Source organism: Taudactylus pleione, unplaced genomic scaffold (genome assembly GCF_031769625.1).
Source record: "Taudactylus pleione unplaced genomic scaffold, aTauple2 ptg000050l, whole genome shotgun sequence".
NCBI classification, from domain to species: Eukaryota; Metazoa; Chordata; class Amphibia; order Anura; family Myobatrachidae; genus Taudactylus; species Taudactylus pleione.
Window position 1 is genome coordinate 1466303 of NW_028284452.1, and position 22222 is coordinate 1488524.

The 22222-nt window shown below is 38.9% G+C and overlaps 31 non-coding genes across 31 annotated transcripts; all 31 read left to right on the forward strand.

The window, feature by feature from the left end:
- Positions 1-1496: 1496 nt before the first annotated feature.
- Positions 1497-1569, forward strand: TRNAV-AAC (transfer RNA valine (anticodon AAC)). Its single transcript has one exon. It is a non-coding gene; the product is annotated as a tRNA-Val (tRNA).
- Positions 1570-1839: 270 nt separating this feature from the next.
- TRNAV-AAC (transfer RNA valine (anticodon AAC)) lies at positions 1840-1912 on the forward strand. Its single transcript has one exon. It is a non-coding gene; the product is annotated as a tRNA-Val (tRNA).
- A 229-nt stretch (positions 1913-2141) lies between these two features.
- Positions 2142-2214, forward strand: TRNAV-AAC (transfer RNA valine (anticodon AAC)). The gene has a single exon. It is a non-coding gene; the product is annotated as a tRNA-Val (tRNA).
- A 423-nt stretch (positions 2215-2637) lies between these two features.
- TRNAV-AAC (transfer RNA valine (anticodon AAC)) lies at positions 2638-2710 on the forward strand. The gene has a single exon. It is a non-coding gene; the product is annotated as a tRNA-Val (tRNA).
- A 570-nt stretch (positions 2711-3280) lies between these two features.
- On the forward strand, positions 3281-3353 carry TRNAV-CAC (transfer RNA valine (anticodon CAC)). Its single transcript has one exon. It is a non-coding gene; the product is annotated as a tRNA-Val (tRNA).
- Positions 3354-3586: 233 nt separating this feature from the next.
- TRNAV-AAC (transfer RNA valine (anticodon AAC)) lies at positions 3587-3659 on the forward strand. The gene has a single exon. It is a non-coding gene; the product is annotated as a tRNA-Val (tRNA).
- A 757-nt stretch (positions 3660-4416) lies between these two features.
- Positions 4417-4489, forward strand: TRNAV-CAC (transfer RNA valine (anticodon CAC)). Its single transcript has one exon. It is a non-coding gene; the product is annotated as a tRNA-Val (tRNA).
- A 233-nt stretch (positions 4490-4722) lies between these two features.
- TRNAV-AAC (transfer RNA valine (anticodon AAC)) lies at positions 4723-4795 on the forward strand. The gene has a single exon. It is a non-coding gene; the product is annotated as a tRNA-Val (tRNA).
- A 270-nt stretch (positions 4796-5065) lies between these two features.
- Positions 5066-5138, forward strand: TRNAV-AAC (transfer RNA valine (anticodon AAC)). Its single transcript has one exon. It is a non-coding gene; the product is annotated as a tRNA-Val (tRNA).
- Positions 5139-5894: 756 nt separating this feature from the next.
- On the forward strand, positions 5895-5967 carry TRNAV-CAC (transfer RNA valine (anticodon CAC)). The gene has a single exon. It is a non-coding gene; the product is annotated as a tRNA-Val (tRNA).
- Positions 5968-6501: 534 nt separating this feature from the next.
- Positions 6502-6574, forward strand: TRNAV-CAC (transfer RNA valine (anticodon CAC)). Its single transcript has one exon. It is a non-coding gene; the product is annotated as a tRNA-Val (tRNA).
- A 567-nt stretch (positions 6575-7141) lies between these two features.
- On the forward strand, positions 7142-7214 carry TRNAV-CAC (transfer RNA valine (anticodon CAC)). Its single transcript has one exon. It is a non-coding gene; the product is annotated as a tRNA-Val (tRNA).
- Positions 7215-7447: 233 nt separating this feature from the next.
- Positions 7448-7520, forward strand: TRNAV-AAC (transfer RNA valine (anticodon AAC)). Its single transcript has one exon. It is a non-coding gene; the product is annotated as a tRNA-Val (tRNA).
- Positions 7521-7790: 270 nt separating this feature from the next.
- TRNAV-AAC (transfer RNA valine (anticodon AAC)) lies at positions 7791-7863 on the forward strand. The gene has a single exon. It is a non-coding gene; the product is annotated as a tRNA-Val (tRNA).
- Positions 7864-8286: 423 nt separating this feature from the next.
- Positions 8287-8359, forward strand: TRNAV-CAC (transfer RNA valine (anticodon CAC)). The gene has a single exon. It is a non-coding gene; the product is annotated as a tRNA-Val (tRNA).
- A 234-nt stretch (positions 8360-8593) lies between these two features.
- Positions 8594-8666, forward strand: TRNAV-AAC (transfer RNA valine (anticodon AAC)). Its single transcript has one exon. It is a non-coding gene; the product is annotated as a tRNA-Val (tRNA).
- Positions 8667-9875: 1209 nt separating this feature from the next.
- Positions 9876-9948, forward strand: TRNAV-CAC (transfer RNA valine (anticodon CAC)). Its single transcript has one exon. It is a non-coding gene; the product is annotated as a tRNA-Val (tRNA).
- A 233-nt stretch (positions 9949-10181) lies between these two features.
- Positions 10182-10254, forward strand: TRNAV-CAC (transfer RNA valine (anticodon CAC)). The gene has a single exon. It is a non-coding gene; the product is annotated as a tRNA-Val (tRNA).
- Positions 10255-12272: 2018 nt separating this feature from the next.
- TRNAV-CAC (transfer RNA valine (anticodon CAC)) lies at positions 12273-12345 on the forward strand. Its single transcript has one exon. It is a non-coding gene; the product is annotated as a tRNA-Val (tRNA).
- A 232-nt stretch (positions 12346-12577) lies between these two features.
- TRNAV-AAC (transfer RNA valine (anticodon AAC)) lies at positions 12578-12650 on the forward strand. The gene has a single exon. It is a non-coding gene; the product is annotated as a tRNA-Val (tRNA).
- Positions 12651-13685: 1035 nt separating this feature from the next.
- Positions 13686-13758, forward strand: TRNAV-AAC (transfer RNA valine (anticodon AAC)). The gene has a single exon. It is a non-coding gene; the product is annotated as a tRNA-Val (tRNA).
- Positions 13759-14181: 423 nt separating this feature from the next.
- On the forward strand, positions 14182-14254 carry TRNAV-AAC (transfer RNA valine (anticodon AAC)). The gene has a single exon. It is a non-coding gene; the product is annotated as a tRNA-Val (tRNA).
- Positions 14255-14636: 382 nt separating this feature from the next.
- Positions 14637-14709, forward strand: TRNAV-AAC (transfer RNA valine (anticodon AAC)). The gene has a single exon. It is a non-coding gene; the product is annotated as a tRNA-Val (tRNA).
- Positions 14710-15469: 760 nt separating this feature from the next.
- On the forward strand, positions 15470-15542 carry TRNAV-CAC (transfer RNA valine (anticodon CAC)). The gene has a single exon. It is a non-coding gene; the product is annotated as a tRNA-Val (tRNA).
- A 920-nt stretch (positions 15543-16462) lies between these two features.
- TRNAV-CAC (transfer RNA valine (anticodon CAC)) lies at positions 16463-16535 on the forward strand. Its single transcript has one exon. It is a non-coding gene; the product is annotated as a tRNA-Val (tRNA).
- Positions 16536-19158: 2623 nt separating this feature from the next.
- On the forward strand, positions 19159-19231 carry TRNAV-AAC (transfer RNA valine (anticodon AAC)). The gene has a single exon. It is a non-coding gene; the product is annotated as a tRNA-Val (tRNA).
- Positions 19232-19501: 270 nt separating this feature from the next.
- Positions 19502-19574, forward strand: TRNAV-CAC (transfer RNA valine (anticodon CAC)). The gene has a single exon. It is a non-coding gene; the product is annotated as a tRNA-Val (tRNA).
- An 80-nt stretch (positions 19575-19654) lies between these two features.
- TRNAV-CAC (transfer RNA valine (anticodon CAC)) lies at positions 19655-19727 on the forward strand. The gene has a single exon. It is a non-coding gene; the product is annotated as a tRNA-Val (tRNA).
- Positions 19728-20597: 870 nt separating this feature from the next.
- On the forward strand, positions 20598-20670 carry TRNAV-AAC (transfer RNA valine (anticodon AAC)). Its single transcript has one exon. It is a non-coding gene; the product is annotated as a tRNA-Val (tRNA).
- A 422-nt stretch (positions 20671-21092) lies between these two features.
- TRNAV-CAC (transfer RNA valine (anticodon CAC)) lies at positions 21093-21165 on the forward strand. Its single transcript has one exon. It is a non-coding gene; the product is annotated as a tRNA-Val (tRNA).
- A 717-nt stretch (positions 21166-21882) lies between these two features.
- TRNAV-AAC (transfer RNA valine (anticodon AAC)) lies at positions 21883-21955 on the forward strand. The gene has a single exon. It is a non-coding gene; the product is annotated as a tRNA-Val (tRNA).
- The last annotated feature ends 267 nt before the right edge of the window (positions 21956-22222 follow it).

The window sequence follows — 22222 nt, forward strand, 5'->3', positions numbered from 1 at the left end:
CAATACTTTTCCGTTGGCACAGACGCAGTTTCTGTAGTGTAGTGGTTATCACGTTCGCCTAACACGCAAAAAGTTCCCAGTTTGAAACTGGGCAGAAACATACTTTTACGTTATGATTTTAAGAGTATTCAGTTACTATGGGTCTTCCAGGTTCAATATTTTTCCGTCCCTGCAGAGGTAGTTTCTGTAGTGTAGTGGTTATCACTTTCGCCTTACACGTGAAAGGTCCCTATTTTGAAACTGGGCAGAATTTTTATTTTATTTTGGATTTTTCTGTTACTATTAGCAGAAAAAATATTTTTGAAAGCCCATTTGCAAATTGCACATCCAAGTTTAATTCTTTTCCTTTCCCCAAGAGGCAGTTTTTGTAGTGTAGTGGTTATCACAATCATCTCATATGCGAAAGGTCCTCTGTTTGATAGTGGGCAGAAACATACTTTTACTTTATGATTTTATGAGGATTCTGTTACTATGGGTCTTCCAGGTTCAATACTTTTCTGTCCCCGCAGAGGCAGTTCTGTAGTGTAGGGGTTATCACGTTCTCCTCACATGCGAAAGGTCACCAGTTTGAAACTGGGCAGAACCTTTTTTTTTATTTATGATTTTAGGATTTTTCTGTTACTATTAGCATAAAAAATATTTTTGAAAGCCCTTATGCAAATTGCACTTCCGAGTTTAATTCTTTTCAGTTCTTCAAGAGGCAGTTTTTGTAGTGTAGTGGTTATCATATTCATCTCATATGCGAAAGGTCCTCAGTTTGAAAGTAGGCAGAAACATACTTTTACTTTACGATTTTATTAGTATTCTGTTACTATGGCTCTTCCAGTTTCAATACTTTTCCGTTGGCACAGACGCAGTTTCTGTAGTGTAGTGGTTATCACGTTCGCCTAACACGCAAAAAGTTCCCAGTTTGAAACTGGGCAGAAACATACTTTTACGTTATGATTTTAAGAGTATTCTGTTACTATGGGTCTTCCAGGTTCAATATTTTTCCATCCCTGCAGAGGTAGTTTCTGTAGTGTAGTGGTTATCACTTTCGCCTTACACGTGAAAGGTCCCTATTTTGAAACAGGGCAGAATTTTTTTTTTATTTTTGATTTTTCTGTTACTATTAGCAGAAAAAATATTTTTGAAAGCCCATATGCAAATTGCACATCCAAGTTTAATTCTTTTCCTTTCCCCAAGAGGCAGTTTTTGTAGTGTAGTGGTTATCACAATCATCTCATATGCGAAAGGTCCTCTGTTTGATAGTGGGCAGAAACATACTTTTACTTTATGATTTTATGAGGATTCTGTTACTATGGGTCTTCCAGGTTCAATACTTTTCCGTACCCACAGAGGCAGTTTCTGTAGTGTAGTGGTTATCACATTCGCCTCACACGCGAAAGGTCCCCAGTTTGAAAGTGGGCAGAAACATACTTTTACTTTATGATTTTATGAGGATACTGTTACTATGGATCTTCCAGGTTCAATACTTTTCCACCCCCTCAGAGGCAGTTTCTGTAGTGTAGTGGTTATCACGTTTGCCAAACACGCGAAAGGTCCCCAGTTCGAAACTGGGCAGAAACATTTTTTTTATTTATGATTTTAGGATTTTTCTGTTACTAGTAGCAGAAAAAATATTTTTGAAAGCCCATATGCAAATTGCACTTCCAAGTTTAATTCTTTTCCATTCCCCAAGAGGCAGTTTTCGTAGTGTAGTGGTTATCACGTTCATCTCATATGCGAAAGGTCCTCAGTTTGAAAGTAGGCAGAAACATACTTTTACGTTATGATTTTATGAGTATTCTGTTACTATGGGTCTTCCAGGTTCAATACTTTTCCAACCCCGCAGCAGCAGTTTCTGCAGTGTAGTGGTTATCACGTTCGCCTAACACTCGAAAGGTCCCCAGTTCGAAACTGGGCAGAAACATTTTTTTTATTTTTGATTTTAGGATTTTTCTGTTACTAGTAGCAGAAAAAATATTTTTGAAAGCCCATATGCAAATTGCACTTCCAAGTTTTATTCTTCTCCGTTCCCCAAGAGGCAGTTTCTGTAGTGTAGTGGTTATCACGTTCATCTCATATGCGAAAGATCCTCAGTTTGAAAGTGGGCAGAAACATACTTTTACTTTCAATACTTTTCCATCCCCACAGAGACAGTTTCTGTAGTGTAGTGGTTATCACGTTCGCCTAACACGCGAAAGGTCCCCAGTTTGAAACTGGGCAGAAACATTTTTTTTATTTATGATTTTAGGATTTTTCTGTTACTAGTAGCAGAAAAAATATTTTTGAAAGCCCATATGCAAATTGCACTTCCAAGTTTAATTCTTTTCCATTCCCCAAGAGGCAGTTTTCGTAGTATAGTGGTTATCACGTTCATCTCATATGCGAAAGGTCCTCAGTTTGAAAGTAGGCAGAAACATACTTTTACTTTATGATTTTATTAGTATTCTGTTACTATGGCTCTTCCAGTTTCAATACTTTTCTGTTGGCACAGACGCAGTTTCTGTAGTGTAGTGGTTATCACATTCGCCTAACACGCAAAAAGTTCCCAGTTTGAATCTGGGCAGAAACATACTTTTACTTTATGATTTTATTAGTATTCTGTTACTATGGCTCTTCCAGGTTCAATACTTTTCTGTCCCCTCAGAGGCAGTTTCTGTAGTGTAGTGGTTATCACATTCGCCTAACATGCGAAAGGTCCCCAGTTCGAAACTGGGCAGAAACATTTTTTTTATTTATGATTTTAGGATTTTTCTGTTACTAGTAGCAGAAAAAATATTTTTGAAAGCCCATATGCAAATTGCACTTCCAAGTTTAATTCTTTTCCGTTCCCCAAGAGGCAGTTTTTGTAGTGTAGTGGTTATCACATTCATCTCATATGCGAAAGGTCCTCAGTTTGAAAAGGGCAGAAACATACTTTTACTTTATGATTTTATGAGGATTCTGTTACTATGGGTCTTCCAGGTTCAATACTTTTCCGTCTTCGCAGAAGCAGATTCTGTAGTGTAGTGGTTATCACGTTCGCCTCACACGCGAAAGGTCCCCTGTTCGAAACTGGGCAAAAACATACTTCTACGTTATGATTTTAATTCTGTTACTATGGCTCTTCCAGGTGCAATACTTTTCCGTTTTTGCAGAGTCAGTTTTTGTAGTGTAGTGGTTATCACATTCATCTCATATGCGAAAGGTCCTCAGTTTGAAAGTGGGCAGAAACATACATTTACTTTATGATTTTTTGAGGATTCTGTTACTATGGGTCTTTCAGGTTCAATATTTTTCCATCCCTGCAGAGGCAGTTTCTGTAGTGTAGTGGTTATCATGTTCGCCTCACGCGCGAAAGGTCCCCAGTTAGAAACTGGGCAGAAACATACTTCTACGTTATGATTTTAAGAGTATTCTGTTACTATGGCTCTTCCAGGTTCAATACTTTTCCGTACCCACAGAGGCAGTTTCTGTAGTGTGGTGGTTATCACATTCACCTCACACGCGAAAGGTCCCCATTTTGAAAGTGGGCAGAAACATACTTTTACTTTATGATTTTATGAGGATACTGTTACTATAGATCTTCCAGGTTCAATACTTTTCCACCCCCTCAGAGGCAGTTTCTGTAGTGTAGTGGTTATCACGTTCGCCTAACACGCGAAAGGTCCCCAGTTTGAAACTGGGCAGAAACATTTTTTTTATTTATGATTTTAGGATTTTTCTGTTAATAGTAGCAGAAAAAATATTTTTGAAAGCCCATATGCAAATTGCACTTCCAAGTTTAATTCTTTTCCGTTCCCCAAGAGGCAGTTTCTGTAGTGTAGTGGTTATCACGTTCATCTCATATGCAAAAGATCCTCAGTTTGAAAGTGGGCAGAAACATACTTTTACATTATGATTTTAACAGTATTCTATAACCATGGCTCTTCCAGGTTCAATACTTTGCCACTCCACAAGAGGCTGTTTCTGTAGTGTAGTGGTTATCACGTTCACCTCACACGCGAAAGGTCCCCTGTTTGAAACTGGGCAGAAATTTACTTTTACTTTATGATTTTAAGAGTATTCTGTTACTATGGCTCTTCCCGGTTCAATACTTTTCCAACCCCACAGAGGCAGTTTCTGTAGTGTAGTGGTTATCACATTCGCCTAACACGCGAAAGGTCCCCAGTTTGAAAGTGGGCAGAATTTTTTTTTTATTTTGGATTTTTCTGTTACTATTAGCAGAAAAAATATTTTTGAAAGCCCATATGGAAATTGCACATCCAAGTTTAATTCTTTTCTTTTCCCCAAGAGGCAGTTTTTGTGGTGTAGTGGTTATCGAAATCATCTCATATGCGAAAGGTCCTCAGTTTGAAAGTGGGCAGAAACATACTTTTACTTTATGATTTTATTAGTATTCTGTTACTATGGATCTTCCAGGTTCAATACTTTTCAGTTCCCGCAGAGGCAGTTTCTGTAGTGTAGTGGTTATCACGTTCGCTTCACACGCGAAAGGTCCCCAGTTCGAAACTGGGCAGAAACATACTTTCACGTTATGATTTTAAGAGTATTCTGTTACTATGGCTCTTCCAGGTTCAATACTTTTCCGTACCCACAGAGGCAGTTTCTGTAGTGTAGTGGTTATCACATTCACCTCACACGCGAAAGATCCCCATTTTGAAAGTGGGCAGAAACATACTTTTACTTTATGATTTTATGAGGATACTGTTACTATGGATCTTCCAGGTTCTATACTTTTCCAACCCCTCAGAGGCAGTTTCTGTAGTGTAGTGGTTATCACGTTCGCCTAACACACGAAAGGTCTCCAGTTCGAAACTGGGCAGAAACATTTTTATTATTTATGATTTTAGGATTTTTCAGTTACTAGTAGAAGAAAAAATATTTTTGAAATCCCAAATGCAAATTGCACATCCAAGTTTAATTCTTTTCCTTTCCCCAAGAGGCAGTTTTTGTAGTGTAGTGGTTATCACAATCATATCATATGCGAATGGTCCTCAGTTTGAAAGTAGGCAGAAACATACTTTTACTTTATGATTTTATGAGTATTCTGTTACTATGGATCTTCCAGGTTCAATACTTTTCCAACCCCGCAGCGGCAGTTTCTGTAGTGTAGTGGTTATCACGTTCGCCTAACACGCGAAAGGTCCCCAGTTTGAAACTGGGCAGAAACATTTTTTTTATTTATGATTTTAGGATTTTTCTGTTACTAGAAGCAGAAAAAATATTTTTGAAAGCCCAAATGCAAATTGCACTTCCAAGTTTAATTCTTTTCCGTTCCCCAAGAGGCAGTTTTCGTAGTGTAGTGGTTATCACGTTCATCTCATATGCGAAAGATCCTCAGTTTGAAAGTGGGCAGAAACATACTTTTACATTATGATTTTAAGAGTATTCTATACCCATGGCTCTTCCAGGTTCAATACTTTGCCACTCCACAAGATGCTGTTTCTGTAGTGTAGTGGTTATCACGATCGCCTCACAAGCGAAAGGTCCCCTGTTTGAAACTGGGCAGAAATTTACTTTTACTTTATGATTTTAAGAGTATTCTGTTACTATGGTTCTTCCCGGTTCAATACTTTTCCAACCCCACAGAGGCAGTTTCTGTAGTGTAGTGGTTATCACTTTCGCCTTACACGTGAAAGGTCCCTATTTTGAAACTGGGCAGAATTTTTTTTTTTTTTGGATTTTTCTGTTACTATTAGCAGAAAAAATATTTTTGAAAGCCCATATGCAAATTGCACATCCAAGTTTAATTCTTTTCCTTTCCCCAAGAGGCAGTTTTTGTAGTGTAGTGGTTATCACAATCATCTCATATGCGAAAGGTCCTCTGTTTGATAGTGGGCAGAAACATACTTTTACTTTATGATTTTATGAGGATTCTGTTACTATGGGTCTTCCAGGTTCAATACTTTTCAGTTCACGAAGAGGCAGTTTCTGTAGTGTAGTGGTTATCACGTTCACCTCACACGCGAAAGGTCCCCAGTTCGAAACTGGGCAGAAACATACTTTCACGTTATGATTTTAAGAGTATTCTGTTACTATGGCTCTTCCAGGTTCAATACTTTTCCGTACCCACAGAGGCAGTTTCTGTAGTGTAGTGGTTATCACATTCGCCTCCCACGCAAAAGGTCACCAGTTTGAAAGTGGGCAGAAACATACTTTTACGTTATGATTTTAAGAGTATTCTGTTACTATGGGTCTTCCAGGTTCAATATTTTTCTATCCCTGCAGAGGCAGTTTCTGTAGTGTAGTGGTTATCACGTTCGCCTCACACGCGAAACGTCCCCAGTTCGAAACTGGGCAGAAAAATACTTTTACGTTATGATTTTAAGAGTATTCTGTTACTATGGCTCTTCCACGTTCAATACTTTTCCGTCCTCGCAGAAGAAGTTTCTGTAGTGTAGTGGTTATCACGTTCACCTCACACGCGAAATGTCCCCTGTTCGAAACTAGGCAGGAACATACTTTTACGTTATGATTTTAATACTGTTACTATGGCTCTTCCAGGTGCAATACTTTTCCGTTTTTGCAGAGGCAGTTTCTGTAGTGTAGTGGTTATCACGTTCGCCTCACACGCGAAAGGTCCCCATTTCGAAACTGGGCAGAAACATACTTTTACATTATGATTTTAAGAGTATTCTGTTACTATGGCTCTTCCAGGTTCAATACTTTTCCGTCCCCACAGAGGCAGTTTCTGTAGTGTAGTGGTTATCACATTCGCCTAACACGCGAAAGGTCCCCAGTTTGAAAGTGGGCAAAAACATACTTTTACTTTATGATTTTATGAGGATTCTTTTACTATGGGTCTTCCAGGTTCAATACTTTTCTGTCCCCGCAGAGGCAGTTTCTGTAGTGTAGTGGTTATCACGTTCGCCTCACACGCGAAAGGTCCCTATTTTGAAACTGGGCAGAATTTTTTTTTTATTTTGGATTTTTCTGTTACTATTAGCAGAAAAAATATTTTTGAAAGCCCATATGCAAATTGCACATCCAAGTTTAATTCTTTTCCTTTCCCCAAGAGGCAGTTTTTGTAGTGTAGTGGTTATCACAATCATCTCATATGCGAAAGGTCCTCTGTTTGATAGTGGGCAGAAACATACTTTTACTTTATGATTTTATGAGGATTCTGTTACTATGGGTCTTCCAGGTTCAATACTTTTCAGTTTCCGCAGAGGCAGTTTCTGTAGTGTAGTGGTTATCACGTTCGCCTCACACGTGAAAGGTCCCCAGTTTGAAACTGGGCTGAAACATACTTTCACGTTATGATTTTAAGAGTATTCTGTTACTATGGCTCTTCCAGGTTCAATACTTTTCCGTACCCACAGAGGCAGTTTCTGTAGTGTAGTGGTTATCACATTCGCCTCACACTCGAAAGGTCCCCAGTTTGAAAGTGGGCAGAAACATACTTTTACTTTATGATTTTATGAGGATACTGTTACTATGGATCTTCCAGGTTCAATACTTTTCCACCCCCTCGGAGGCAGTTTCTGTAGTGTAGTGGTTATCACGTTTGCCAAACACGCGAAAGGTCCCCAGTTCGAAACTGGGCAGAAACATTTTTTTTATTTATGATTTTAGGATTTTTCTGTTACTAGTAGCAGAAAAAATATTTTTGAAAGCCCATATGCAAATTGCACTTCCAAGTTTAATTCTTTTCCATTCCCCAAGAGGCAGTTTTCGTAGTGTAGTGGTTATCACGTTCATCTCATATGCGAAAGGTCCTCAGTTTGAAAGTAGGCAGAAACATACTTTTACTTTATGATTTTATGAGTATTCTGTTACTATGGATCTTCCAGGTTCAATACTTTTCCAACCCCGCAGCGGCAGTTTCTGTAGTGTAGTGGTTATCACGTTCGCCTAACACGCGAAAGGTCCCCAGTTTGAAACTGGGCAGAACCTTTTATTTTATTTATGATTTTAGGATTTTTCTGTTACTATTAGCAGAAAAAATATTTTTGAAAGCCCATATGCAAATTGCACTTCCGAGTTTAATTCTTTTCAGTTCTCCAAGAGGCAGTTTTTGTAGTGTAGTGGTTATCATATTCATCTCATATGCGAAAGGTCCTCAGTTTGAAAGTAGGCAGAAACATACTTTTACTTTATGATTTTATTAGTATTCTGTTACTATGGCTCTTCCAGTTTCAATACTTTTCCGTTGGCACAGACGCAGTTTCTGTAGTGCAGTGGTTATCACGTTCGCCTAACACGCAAAAAGTTCCCAGATTGAAACAGGGCAGAAACATACTTTTACGTTATGATTTTAAGAGTATTCTGTTACTATGGGTCTTCCAGGTTCAATATTTTTCCGTCCCTGCAGAGGCAGTTTCTGTAGTGTAGTGGTTATCACGTTCGCCTCACACGCGAAAGGTCCCCAGATAGAAACTGGGCAGAAACATTCTTTTTCGTTATGATTTTAAGAGTATTCTGTTACTATGGCTCTTCCAGGTTCATTACTTTTCCGTACCCACAGAGGCAGTTTCTGTAGTGTAGTAGTTATCACATTCGCCAAACAAGTAAAAAGGTCCCCAGTTTGAAAGTGGGCAGAAACATACTTTTACTTTATGATTTTATGAGTATTCTGTTACTATGGATCTTCCAGGTTCAATACTTTTCCAACCCCGCAGCGGCAGTTTCTGTAGTGTAGTGGTTATCACGTTCGCCTAACACGCGAAAGGTCCCCTGTTCGAAACTGGGCAGAAACATTTTTTTTTTTTATGATTTTAGGATTTTTCTGTTACTAGTAGCAAAATAAATATTTTTGAAAGCCCATATGCAAATTGCACTTCCAAGTTTAATTCTTTTCCGTTCCCCAAGAGGCAGTTTCTGTAGTGTAGTGGTTATCACGTTCATCTCATATGCGAAAGATCCTCAGTTTGAAAGTGGGCAGAAACATACTTTTACATTATGATTTTAAGAGTATTCTATAACCATGGCTCTTCCAGGTTCAATACTTTGCCACTCCACAAGAGGCTGTTTCTGTAGTGTAGTGGTTATCACGTTCGCCTCACACGCGAAAGGTCCCCTGTTTGAAACTGGGCAGAAATTTACTTTTACTTTATGATTTTAAGAGTATTCTGTTACTATGGTTCTTCCCGGTTCAATACTTTTCCAACCCCACAGAGGCAGTTTCTGTAGTGTAGTGGTTATCACTTTCGCCTTACACGTGAAAGGTCCCTATTTTGAAACTGGGCAGAATTTTTTTTTTTTTTTTTTTTTCTGTTAATATTAGCAGAAAAAATATTTTTGAAAGCCCATATGCAAATTGCACATCCAAGTTTAATTCTTTTCCTTTCCCCAAGAGGCAGTTTTTGTAGTGTAGTGGTTATCACAATCATCTCATATGCGAAAGGTCCTCTGTTTGATAGTGGGCAGAAACATACTTTTACTTTATGATTTTAAGAGTATTCTGTTACTATGGCTCTTCCAGGTTCAATACTTTTCCGTACCCACAGAGGCAGTTTCTGTAGTGTAGTGGTAATCACATTCGCCTCCCACGCGAAAGGTCCCCAGTTTGAAAGTGGGCAGAAACATACTTTTACGTTATGATTTTAAGAGTATTCTGTTACTATGGGTCTTCCAGGTTCAATATTTTTCTGTCCCTGCAGAGGCAGTTTCTGTAGTGTAGTGGCTATCACGTTCGCCTCACACGCGAAACGTCCCCAGTTCGAAACTGGGCAGAAAAATACTTTTACATTATGATTTTAAGAGTATTCTGTTACTATGGCTCTTCCAGGTTCAATACTTTTCCGTCCTCGCAGAAGCAGTTTCTGTAGTGTAGTGGTTATCACGTTCACCTCACACGCGAAAGGTCCCCTGTTCGAAACTAGGCAGAAACATACTTTTACGTTATGATTTTAATTCTGTTACTATGGCTCTTCCAGGTGCAATACTTTTCCGTTTTTGCAGAGGCAGTTTCTGTAGTGTAGTGGTTATCACGTTCGCCTCACACGCGAAAGGTCCCCATTTCGAAACTGGGCAGAAACATACTTTTACATTATGATTTTAAGAGTATTCTGTTACTATGGCTCTTCCAGGTTCAATACTTTTCCATCCCCACAGAGGCAGTTTCTGTAGTGTAGTGGTTATCACATTCGCCTAACACGCGAAAGGTCCCCAGTTTGAAAGTGGGCAAAAACATACTTTTACTTTATGATTTTATGAGGATTCTTTTACTATGGGTCTTCCAGGTTCAATACTTTTCTGTCTCGGCAGAGGCAGTTTCTGTAGTGTAGTGGTTATCACGTTCGCCTCACATGCGAAAGGTCCCCAGTTTGAAACTGGGCAGAAACATACTTTTACTTTATGATTTTATGAGGATTCTGTTACTATGGGTCATCCAGGTTCAATACTTTTCCGTACCCACAGAGGCAGTTTCTGTAGTGTAGTGGTTATCACATTCGACTCACACGCGAAAGGTCCCCAGTTTGAAAGTGGGCAGAAACATACTTTTACTTTATGATTTTATGATGATACTGTTACTATGGATCTTCCAGGTTCAAAACTTTTCCACCCCCTCGGAGGCAGTTTCTGTAGTGTAGTGGTTATCACGTTTGCCAAACTCGCGAAAGGTCCCCAGTTCGAAACTGGGCAGAAACATTTTTTTTATTTATGATTTTAGGATTTTTCTGTTACTAGTAGCAGAAAAAATATTTTTGAAAGCCCATATGCAAATTGCACTTCCAAGTTTAATTCTTTTCCATTCCCCAAGAGGCAGTTTTCGTAGTGTAGTGGTTATCACGTTCATCTCATATGCGAAAGGTCCTCAGTTTGAAAGTAGGCAGAAACATACTTTTACTTTATGATTTTATGAGTATTCTGTTACTATGGGTCTTCCAGGTTCAATACTTTTCCGTTGGCACAGACGCAGTTTCTGTAGTGTAGTGGTTATCACGTTCGCCTAACACGCAAAAAGTTCCCAGATTGAAACAGGGCAGAAACATACTTTTACGTTATGATTTTAAGAGTATTCTGTTACTATGGGTCTTCCAGGTTCAATATTTTTCCATCCCAGCAGAGGCAGTTTCTGTAGTGTAGTGGTTATCACGTTCGCCTCACACGCGAAAGGTCCCCAGTTTGAAAGTGGGCAGAAACATACTTTGACTTTATGTTTTTATGAGGATACTGTTACTATGGGTCTTCCAGGTTCAATACTTTTCCAACCCCGCAGAGGCAATTCTGTAGTGTAGTGGTTATCACGATCGCCTAACACGCGAAAGGTCCCCAGTTCGAAACTGGACAGAAACATTTTTTTTATTTATGATTTTGGGATTTTTCTGTTACTAGTAGCAGAAAATATTTTTGAAAGCTCAAATGCAAATTGCACTTCCAAGTTTAATTCTTTTCCATTCCCCAAGAGGCAGTTTTCGTAGTGAAGTGGTTATCACGTTCATCTCATATGCGAAAGGTCCTCAGTTTGAAATTAGGCAGAAACATACTTTTACTTTATGATTTTAAGAGTATTCTGTTACTATGGGTCTTCCAGGTTCAATACTTTTCCAACCCCGCAGCGGCAGATTCTGTAGTGTAGTGGTTATCACTTTCGCCTTACACGTGAAAGGTCCCTAGTTTGAAACTTGGCAGAATTTTTTTTTATTTTGGATTTTTCTGTTACTATTAGCAGAAAAAATATTTATGAAAGCCCATATGCAAATTGCACATCCAAGTTTAATTCTTTTCCTTTCCCCAAGAGGCAGTTTTTGTAGTGTAGTGGTTATCACAATCATCTCATATGCGAAAGGTCCTCAGTTTGAAAGTGGGCAGAAACATACTTTTACTTTATGATTTTATGAGGATTCTGTTACTATGGGTCTTCCAGGTTCAATACTTTTCCGTACCAACAGAGGCAGTTTTTGTAGTGTAGTGGTTATCACATTCGCCCCACACGCGAAAGGTCCCCAGTTTGAAAGTGGGCAGAAACATACTTTTACTTTCAATACTTTTCCATCCCCGCAGAGACAGTTTCTCTAGTGTGGTGGTTATCACGTTCGCCTAACACGCGAAGGGTCCCCAGTTTGTAGTGGTTATCACATTCGCCTAACACGCAAAAAGTTCCCAGTTTGAAACTGGGCAGAAACATACTTTTACGTTATGATTTTAAGAGTATTCTGTTACTATGGCTCTTCCAGGTTCAATACTTTTCCGTCCCCACAGAGGCAGTTTCTGTAGTGTAGTGGTTATCACATTCGCCTAACACGCGAAAGGTCCTCAGTTTGAAAGTGGGCAGAAACATACTTTTACTTTATGATTTTATGAGGATTCTGTTACTATGGATCTTCCAGGTTCAATATTTTTCAGTTCCCGCATAAGCAGTTTCTGTAGTGTAGTGGTTATCACGTTCGCTTCACACGCGAAAGGTCCCCAGTTCGAAACTGGGCAGAAACATACTTTCACGTTATGGTTTTAAGAGTATTCTGTTACTATGGCTCTTCCAGGTTCAATACTTTTCCGTACCCACAGAGGCAGTTTCTGTAGTGTAGTGGTTATCACATTCGCCTCACACGCGAAAGGTCCCCATTTTGAAAGTGGGCAGAAACATACTTTTACTTTATGATTTTATGAGGATACTGTTACTATAGATCTTCCAGGTTCAATACTTTTCCATCCCTTAGAGGCAGTTTCTGTAGTGTTGTGGTTATCACGTTCGCTTAACACGCGAAAGGTCCCCAGTTCGAAACTGGGCAGAAACATACTTTTACTTTATGATTTTATGAGGATTCTGTTACTATGGGTCTTCCAGGTTCAATACTTTTCAGTTACCGCAGAGGCAGTTTCTGTAGTGTAGTGCTTATCACGTTCGCCTCACACGCGAAAGGTCCCCAGTTTGAAACTGGGCAGAAACATACTTTCACGTTATGATTTTAAGAGTATTCTGTTACTATGGCTCTTCCAGGTTCAATACTTTTCCGTAACCACAGAGGCAGTTTCTGTAGTGTAGTGGTTATCACATTCGCCTCACACGCGAAAGGTCCCCAGTTTGAAAGTGGGCAGAAACATACTTTTACTTTATGATTTTATGAGGATACTGTTACTATGGGTCTTCCAGGTTCAATACTTTTCCAACCCCGCAGAGGCAGTTTCTGTAGTGTAGTGGTTATCACGTTCACCTAACACACGAAAGGTCCCCAGTTTGAAACTGGGCAGAAACTTTTTTTTTATTTATGATTTTAGGATTTTTCTGTTACTATTAGCAGAAAAAATATTTTTGAAAGCCCATATGCATATTGCACTTCCGAGTTTAATTCTTTTCAGTTCTCCAAGAGGCAGTTTTTGTAGTGTAGTGGTTATCATATTCGTCTCATATGCGAAAGGTCCTCAGTTTGAAAGTAGGCAGAAACATACTTTTACTTTATGATTTTATTAGTATTCTGTTACTATGGCTCTTCCAGTTTCAATACTTTTCTGTTGGCACAGATGCAGTTACTGTAGTGTAGTGATTATCACGTTCGCCTAACACGCAAAAGGTTCCCAGTTTGAAACTGGGCAGAAACATACTTTTACGTTATGATTTTAAGAGTATTCTGTTACTATGGCTCTACCAGGTTCAATAGTTTTCCGTACCCACAGAGGCAGTTTCTGTAGCGTAGTGGTTATCACATTTGCCAAACAAGCAAAAGGTCCCCAGTTTGAAAGTGGGCAGAAACATACTTTTACTTTATGTTTTTATGAGGATACTGTTACTATGGCTCTTCCAGGTTCAATACTTTTCCAACCCCGCAGAGGCAGTTTCTGTAGTGTAGTGGTTATCATGTTCGCCTAACACGCAAAAGGTTCCCAGTTTGAAACTGGGCAGAAACATACTTTTACGTTATGATTTTAAGAGTATTCTGTTACTATGGCTCTACCAGGTTCAATAGTTTTCCGTACCCACAGAGGCAGTTTCTGTAGTGTAGTGGTTATCACGTTCGCCTAACAAGCGAAAAGTCCACAGTTCGAAACGGGGCAGAAATATTTTTTTTATTTATGATTTTAGGATTTTTCTGTTACTAGTAGCAGAAAAAATATTTTTGAAAGCCAATATGCAAATTGCACTTCCAAGTTTAATTCTTTTCCGTTCCCCAAGAGGCAGTTTTCGTAGTGTAGTGGTTATCACGTTCATCTCATATGCGAAAGGTCCTCAGTTTGAAAATAGGCAGAAACATACTTTTACTTTATGATTTTATGAGTATTCTGTTACTATGGATCTTCCAGGTTCAATACTTTTCCAACCCCGCAGCGGCAGTTTCTGTAGTGTAGTGGTTATCACGTTCGCCTAACACGCGAAAAGTCCCCAGTTCGAAACTGGGCAGAAACATTTTTTTTATTTATGATTTTAGGATTTTTCTGTTACTAGTAGCATAAAAAATATTTTTGAAAGCCAATATGCAAATTGCACTTCCAAGTTTAATTCTTTTCCGTTCCCCAAGAGGCAGTTTTTGTAGTGTAGTGGTTATCACATTCATCTCATATGCGAAAGGTCCTCAGTTTGAAAGTAGGCAGAAACATACTTTTACTTTATGATTTTAGGAGTATTCTGTTACTATGGGTCTTCCAGGTTCAATACTTTTCCGTCCCCACAGAGGCAGTTTCTGTAGTGTAGTGGTTATCACAATCGCCTAACACGCGAAAGGTCCCCAGTTTGAAAGTGGGCAGAAACATACTTTTACTTTCAATACTTTTCTGTCCCCGCAGAGGCAGTTTCTGTAGTGTAGTGGTTATCATGTTCGCCTAACACGCGAAAGGTCCCCAGTTTGAAGCTGGGCAGAAACATTATTTTTTATTTATGACTTGAGGATTTTTCTGTTACTATTAGCAGAAAAAATATTTTTGAAAGCCCATATGCAAATTGCACTTCCGAGTTTAATTCTTTTCAGTTCTCCAAGTTGCAGTTTTTGTAGTGTAGTGGTTATCATATTCATCTCATATGCGATAGGTCCTCAGTTTGAAAGTAGGCAGAAACATACTTTTACATTATGATTTTATTAGTATTCAGTTACTATGGCTCTTCCAGGTTCAATACTTTTCCGTTGGCACAGACGCAGTTTCTGTAGTGCAGTGGTTATCACGTTCGCCTAACACGCAAAAAGTTCCCAGTTTGAAATTGGGCAGAAAATTTTTTTTTACTTTAGGATTTTTCTGTTACTATTAGCAGAAAAAATATTTTTGAAAGCCCATATGCAAATTGCACATCCAGGTTTAATTCTTTTCCATTCCCCAAGAGGCAGTTTCTGTATTGTAGTGGTTATCACGTTCATCTCATATGCGAAAGATCCTCAGTTTGAAAGTAGGCAGAAACATACTTTTACATTATGATTTTAAGAGTATTCTGTTACAATGGCTCTTCCAGGTTCAATACTTTGCAACTCCACAAGAGGCTGTTTCTGTAGTGTAGTGGTTATCACTTTCATCTCATATGCGAAAGGTCCTCAGTTTGAAAGTGGGCAGAAACATACTTTTACTTTATGATTTTTTGAGGATTCTGTTACTATGGGTCTTCCAGGTTCAATATTTTTCCATCTCTGCAGAGGCAGTTTCTGTAGTGTAGTGGTTATCACGTTCGCCTCACACGCGAAAGGTCCCCAGTTCGAAACTGGGCAAAAACATACTATTACGTTATGATTTTAAGAGTATTCTGTTACTATGGCTCTTCCAGGTTCAATACTTTTCTGTACCCACAGAGGCAGTTTCTGTAGTGTAGTGGTTATCATATTCGCCAAACAAGCAAAAGGTCCCCAGTTTGAAAGTGGGCAGAAACATACTTTTACTTTATGTTTTTATGAGGATACTGATACTATGGATCTTCCAGGTTCAATACTTTTCCAACCGCGCAGAGGCAGTTTCTGTAGTGTAGTGGTTATCACGTTCACCTAACACGCGAAAAGTCCACAGTTCGAAACTGGGCAGAAATATTTTTTTTATTTATGATTTTAGGATTTTTCTGTTACTAGTAGCAGAAAAAATATTTTTGAAAGCCCATATGCAAATTGCACTTCCAAGTTTAATTCTTTTCCGTTCCCCAAGAGGCAGTTTTCGTAGTGTAGTGGTTATCACGTTCATCTCATATGCGAAAGGTCCTCAGTTTGAAAGTAGGCAGAAACATACTTTAACTTTATGATTTTATGAGTATTCTGTTACTATGGGTCTTCCAGGTTCAATACTTTTCAAATCCCCGCAGTGGCAGTTTCTGTAGTGTACTGGTTATCACGTTCGCCTAACACGAGAAATGTCACCAGTTCGAAACTGGGCAGAAACATTTTTTTTATTTATGATTTTAGGATTTTTCTGTTAATAGTAGCAGAAAAAATATTTTGGAAAGCCCATATGCAAATTGCACTTCCAAGTTTAATTCTTTTCCGTTACCCAAGAGGCAGTTTCTGTAGTGTAGTGGTTATCACGTTCATCTCATATGCGAAAGATCCTCAGTTTGAAAGTGGGCAGAAACATACTTTTACATTATGCTTTTAAGAGTATTCTATAACCATGGCTCTTCCAGGTTCAATACTTTGCCACTGCACAAGAGGCTGTTTCTGTAGTGTAGTGGTTATCACGTTCGCCTCACACGCGAAAGGTCCCCAGTTTGAAACTGGGCAGAAATTTACTTTTATTTTATGATTTTAAGAGTATTCTGTTACTATGGCTCTTCCCGGTTCAATACTTTTCCAACCCCACAGAGGCAGTTTCTGTAGTGTAGTGGTTATCACATTCGCCTCACACGCGAAAGGTCCGCAGTTTGAATGTGGGCAGAAACATACTTTTACATTATGATTTTATGAGGATACTGTTACTATGGATCTTCCAGGTTCAATACTTTTCCACCCCCTCAGATGCAGTTTCTGTAGTGTAGTGGTTATCACGTTCGCCTCACACGCAAAAGGTCCCCTGTTCAAAACTGAGCAGAAACATACTTTTACGTTATGATTTTAATTCTGTTACTATGGCTCTTCCAGGTGCAATACTTTTCCGTTGGCACAGACGCAGTTACTGTAGTGTAGTGGTTATCACGTTCGACTAACACGCAAAAAGTTCCCAGTTTGAAACTGGGCAGAAACATACTTTTAAATTATGATTTTAAGAGTATTCTGTTACTATGGGTCTTCCAGGTTCAATATTTTTCCGTCCCTGCAGAGGCAGTTTCTGTAGTGTAGTGGTTATCACGTTCGCCTCACACGCGAAATGTCTCCAGTACGAAACTGGGCAGAAACATACTTTCACGTTATGATTTTAAGAGTATTCTGTTACTATGGCTCTTCCAGGTTCAATACTTTTCCGTACCCACAGAGGCAGTTTCTGTAGTGTAGTGGTTATCACATTCGCCTCACACGCGAAAGGTCCGCAGTTTGAATGTGGGCAGAAACATACTTTTATATTATGATTTTATGAGGATACTGTTACTATGGATCTTCCAGGTTCAATACTTTTCCACTCCCTCAGAGGCAGTTTCTGTAGTGTAGTGGTTATCACGTTCGCCTCACACGCAAAAGGTCCCCTGTTCAAAACTGGGCAGAAACATACTTTTACGTTATGATTTTAATTCTGTTACTATGGGTCTTCCAGGTTCAATATTTTTCCTTCCCTGCAGAGGCAGTTTCTGTAGTGTAGTGGTTATCACGTTCGCCTCACACGTGAAAGGTATCCAGTTTGAAACTGGGCAGGAACATACTTTTACTTTATGATTTTATGAGGATTCTGTTACTATGGTTCTTCCAGGTTAAACACTTTTCAGTGCCCGCTGAAGCAGTTTCTATAGTGTTGTGGTTATCACGTTCATCTCACACGCGAAAGGTCGCCAGTTCGAAACTGGGCAGAAACATAGTTTCACGTTATGATATTGTGGTTATCACATTCATCTCATATGCAAAAGGTCCTCAGTTTGAAAGTGGGCAGAAACACACTCTTACTTTATGATTTTATGAGGATTCTGTTACTATGGGGCTTCCAGGTTCAATACTTTTCAGTTCCCGCAGAGGCAGTTTCTGTAGTGTAGTGGTTATCACAATCGCCTAACACACGAAAGGTCCCCAGTTTGAAAGTGGGCAGAAACATACTTTTACTTTCAATACTTTTCCGTCCCCGCAGAGGCAGTTTCTGTAGTGTAGTGGTTATCACGTTCGCCTAACACGCGAAAGGTCCCCTGTATGAAGCTGGGCAGAAACATTTTTTTTATTTATGATTTTAGGATTTTTCTGTTACTATTAGCAGAAAAAATATTTTTGAAAGCCCATGTGCAAATTGCACTTCCGAGTTTAATTCTTTTCAGTTCTCCAAGAGGTAGTTTTTGTAGTGTAGTGGTTATCATATTCATCTCATATGCGAAAGGTCCTCAGTTTGAAAGTAGGCAGAAACATACTTTTACATTATGATTTTATTAGTTTTCTGTTACTATGGCTCTTCCAGGTGCAATACTTTTCCGTTGGCACAGACGCAGTTCCTGTAGTGTAGTGGTTATCATGTTCGCCTAACACTAAAAAAGTTCCCAGTTTGAAACTGGGCAGAAAATTTCTTTTTATTTAGGATTTTTCTGTTACTATTAGCAGAAAAAATATTTTTGAAAGGCCATATGCAAATTGCACTTCCAGGTTTAATTCTTTTCCATTCCACAAGAGGCAGTTTCTGTAGTGTAGTGATTATCACATTCATCTCATATGCGAAAGATCTTCAGTTTGAAAGTGGGGCAGAAACATACTTTTACATTATGATTTTAAGAGTATTCTGTTACTATGGCTCTTCCAGGTTCAATACTTTGCCACTCCACAAGATGCTGTTTCTGTAGTGTAGTGGTTATCACGTTCATCTCATATGCGAAAGGTCCTCAGTTTGAAAGTGGGCAGAAACATACTTTTACTTTATGATTTTTTGAGGATTCTGTTACTATGGGTCTTCCAGGTTCAATATTTTTCCATTCCTGCAGAGGCAGTTTCTGTAATGTAGTGGTTATCACGTTCGCCTCACACGCGAAATGTCCCCAGTTCGAAACTGGGCAGAAACATACTTTTACGTTATGATTTTAAGAGTATTCTGTTACTATGGCTCTTCCAGGTTCAATACTTTTCCGTACCCACAGAGGCAGTTTCTGTAGTGTAGTGGTTATCACATTCGCCTCAGACGCGAAAGGTCCCCAGTTTGAAAGTGGGCAGAAACATACTTTTACTTTATGATTTTATGAGGATACTGTTACTATCGGTCTTCCAGGTTCAATACTTTTCCAACCCCGCAGAGGCAGTTTCTGTAGTGTAGTGGTTATCACGTTCGCCTAACACGCGAAAGGTCCCCAGTTCGAAACTGGGCAGAAACTTTTTTTTTATTTATGATTTTAGGATTTTTCTGTTACAAGTAGCAGAAAAAATATTTTGGAAAGCCCATATGCAAATTGCACTTCCAAGTTTAATTCTTTTCCTTTCCCCAAGAGGCAGTTTTTGTAGTGTAGTGGTTATCACAATCATCTCATATGCGAAGGGTCCTCAGTTTGAAAGTAGGTAGAAACATACTTTAACTTTATGATTTTATGAGGATTCTATTACTATTGGTCTTCCAGGTTCAATACTTTTCAGTTCCTGCAGAGGCAGTTTCTGTAGTGTAGTGGTTATCACGTTCGCCTCACACGCGAAAGGTCCCCAGTTCGAAACTGGGCAGAAACATAATTTCACGTTATGATTTTTAAAGTATTCTGTTACTATGGGTCTTCCAGGGTTAATACGTTTCCATACCCACAGAGGCAGTTTCTGTAGTGTAGTGGTTATCATATTCGCCTCACACGTGAAAGGTCCCCAGTTCAAAACTGGGCAGAAACATTTTTTTTATTTATGATTTTTGGATTTTTCTGTTACTAGTAGCAGAAAAAATATTTTTGAAAGCCCATATGCAAATTGCACTTCCAAGTTTAATTCTTTTCCGTTCCCCAAGAGGCAGTTTTTGTAGTGTAGTGGTTATCACATTCATCTCATATGCGAAAGGTCCTCAGTTTGAAAGTAGGCAGAAACATGCTTTTACTTTATGATTTTAGGAGTATTCTGTTACTATTGGTCTTCCAGGTTCAATACTTTTCCATCCCCACAGAGGCAGTTTCTGTAGTGTAGTGGTTATCACAATCGCCTAACACGCGAAAGGTCCCCAGTTTGAAAGTGGGCAGAAACATACTTATACTTTATGATTTTATGAGGATACTGTTACTATGGGTCTTCCAGGTTCAATACTTTTCCAACCCCGCAGAGGCAGTTTCTGTAGTGTAGTGGTTATCACGTTCGCCTAACACGCGAAAGGTCCCCAGTTTGAAACTGGGCAGAATTTTTTTTTTTATTTTGGATTTTTCTGTTACTATTAGCAGAAAAAATATTTTTGAAAGCCCATATGCAAATTGCACTTCCAAGTTTAATTATTTTCCGTTCCCCAAGAGGCAGTTTTTGTAGTGTAGTGGTTATCACATTCATCTCATATGCGAAAGGTCCTCAGTTTGAAAGTAGGCAGAAACATACTTTTACTTTATGATTTTTTGAGTATTCTGTTACTATTGGTCTTCCAGGTTCAATACTTTTCCGTCCCCACAGAGGCAGTTTCTGTAGTGTAGTGGTTATCACAATCGCCTAACACGCGAAAGGTCCCCAGTTTGAAAGTGGGCAGAAACATACTTTTACTTTCAATACTTTTCCATTCCCGCAGAGGCAGTTTCTGTAGTGTAGTGGTTATCACGTTCGCCTAACACGCGAAAGGTCCCCAGTTTGAAGCTGGGCAGAAACAATTTTATTATTTATGATTTTAGGAATTTTCTGTTACTATTAGCAAAAAAAATATTTTTGAAAGCCCATTTGCAAATAGCACTTCCGAGTTTAATTCTTTTCAGTTCTCCAAGAGACAGTTTTTGTAGTGTAGTGGTTATCATATTCATCTCATATGCGAAAGGTCCTCAGTTTGAAAGTAGGCAGAAACATACTTTTACATTATGATTTTATTAGTATTCTGTTACTATGGCTCTTCCAGGTTCAATACTTTTCCGTTGGCACAGACTCAGTTTCTGTACTGTAGTGGTTATCACGTTCGCCTAACACGCGAAAGGTCCCCAGTTTGAAAGTGGGCAGAAACATACTTTTACTTTATGATTTTATGAGGATACTGTTACTATGGTTCTTCCAGGTTCAAAACTTTTCACTTCCGCAAAGGCAGTTTCTGTAGTGTAGTGGTTATCACGTTCGCCTCACACGCGAAAGGTCCCCAGTTTGAAGCTGGGCAGAAACAATTTTATTATTTATGATTTTAGGAATTTTCTGTTACTATTAGCAGAAAAAATATTTTTGAAAGCCCATATGCAAATAGCACTTCCGAGTTTAATTCTTTTCAGTTCTCCAAGAGACAGTTTTTGTAGTGTAGTGGTTATCATATTCATCTCATATGCGAAAGGTCCTCAGTTTGAAAGTAGGCAGAAACATACTTTTACATTATGATTTTATTAGTATTCTGTTACTATGGCTCTTCCAGGTTCAATACTTTTCCGTTGGCACAGACGCAGTTTCTGTAGTGTAGTGGTTATCACGTTCGCCTAACACGCAAAAAGTTCCCAGTTTGAAATTGGGCAGAAAATTTCATTTTATTTAGGATTTTTCTGTTACTATTCGCAGGAAAAATATTTTTGAAAGCCCATATGCAAATTGCACTAACAGGTTTAATTCTTTTCCATTCCCCAAGAGGCAGTTTCTGTAGTGTAGTGGTTATCACATTCATCTCATATGCGAAAGGTCCTCAGTTTGAAAGTAGGCAGAAACATACTTTTACTTTATGATTTTAGGAGTATTCTGTTACTATGGGTCTTCCAGGTACAATACTTTTCCGTCCCCACAGAGGCAGTTTCTGTAGTGTAGTGGTTATCACAATCGCCTAACACGCGAAAGGTCCCCAGTTTGAAAGTGGGCAGAAACATACTTTTACTTTCAATACTTTTCTGTCCGCGCAGAGGCAGTTTCTGTAGTGTAGTGGTTATCACGTTCGCCTAACTTGCGAAAGGTCCCCAGTTTGAAGCTGGGCAGAAACATTTTTTTTATTTATGATTTTAGGATTTTTCTGTTACTATTAGCAGAAAAAATATTTTTGAAAGCCCATATGCAAATAGCACTTCCGAGTTTAATTCTTTTCAGTTCTCCAAGAGGCAGTTTTTGTAGTGTAGTGGTTATCATATTCATCTCATATGCGAAAGGTCCTCAGTTTGAAAGTAGGCAGAAACATACTTTTACATTATGATTTTAAGAGTATTCTGTTACAATGGCTCTTCCAGGTTCAATACTTTTCTGTTGGCACAGAC